This window comes from Gavialis gangeticus, unplaced genomic scaffold (assembly GCF_001723915.1).
Source record: "Gavialis gangeticus isolate Ggan-Ray unplaced genomic scaffold, GavGan_comp1, whole genome shotgun sequence".
NCBI lineage: Eukaryota > Metazoa > Chordata > Crocodylia > Gavialidae > Gavialis > Gavialis gangeticus.
Window position 1 is genome coordinate 264131122 of NW_017729032.1, and position 1098 is coordinate 264132219.

The window sequence follows — 1098 nt, forward strand, 5'->3', positions numbered from 1 at the left end:
GTTGGTGCGGCAGATGGAGCATCCCATGGGAACATGGGTGGTGGGCCCTAGCGCGTTTGGCAGAAGACCCAGAAGTGAACCCCCGGATCAGTGACTTGTGCCTCCTGGGTCTGGGGGGACACTCAGGGTCCCCCTGTGACTGATCACTGAGCCGGGGGGTAGGGCGGGGGGTGGCAGATCCGGAAGTGGACCGGGGGCCCACGCGCTTGGTGGAAGACCCGGAAGTGGACCAGAAGTACTTGTACTAGGAAAAAGGGAGAGAAAGTTGTCCACACACTCTTAGAGTCTTCTAATGGTTAATTGCTAGTCCAATTAAAATTAATCACATTTCCAGGTGATAAGAAGGAGTAAGAGAAGGGTTCTTAGTTGTCCCAATGTGGAAGTCTGATCTCTAGCCTTCAAATTGACTGAGTATATTTGCTCTTGAGGCTGGTATTGTAGCTTATAAATAAGTACTAAATGACTGTGCTGTAACAACTGTGTGGCATATCTGTAGATGCACTGGGCACATCTACACATGTACATGCTTGCTGCACCGTAAACCTTACTAATCGCAAGTAAATTTGCTACCTGAAAATACAAGTAGCAAATTTACTTGTGATTACTTACTGCACAGTAGCATCCATGTAGATGCCTGACTGAGAGCAAATCTGCTCCCGGTCAACCAGCCACCAGGGGGCAGGAAATTTCCCCAGCAGTAAGGAGCTCCAAGCCCCCTGGTCTGAGATCACAATCAGGGAGCAGGGGTAGGAGATCCTTATCTCCCAGTCCCTGCTTCACCATTGTGATCAGGGAGTGGGTGGGCTAGGAGATGTTTATCTCCCAGCCCAGACTCCACAGTCACTTGGGCTGGGATATCCTTATCTCCCAGCACCAGCTCCATGACACAGAGCTGGCACTAGGAACTGAGGATCTCCCAGCACTGGCCCCATAACTACAAAACTGGTGCTAGGAGCTCCCTACTGGTGGGGACTGGGGAGCCTGTTCCCCACTCAGCTTCATGTTCACAGAGCTGAGCATGGAACAGGATCCCAAGCAATGACCCCTTCCCCCGCCCCGCCCCGCGCCCTGCCCCCCCCCCCAAAAAAAAAAATCACA

General features: G+C 52.2%; 1 protein-coding gene across 8 annotated transcripts in view; it reads left to right on the forward strand.

Moving 5' to 3' along the window:
- ABI3BP (ABI family member 3 binding protein) overlaps nucleotides 1-1098 on the forward strand; it is a 392420-nt gene that overhangs the window by 292637 nt on the left and 98685 nt on the right. The gene's annotated exons all lie outside the window — the stretch shown is intronic.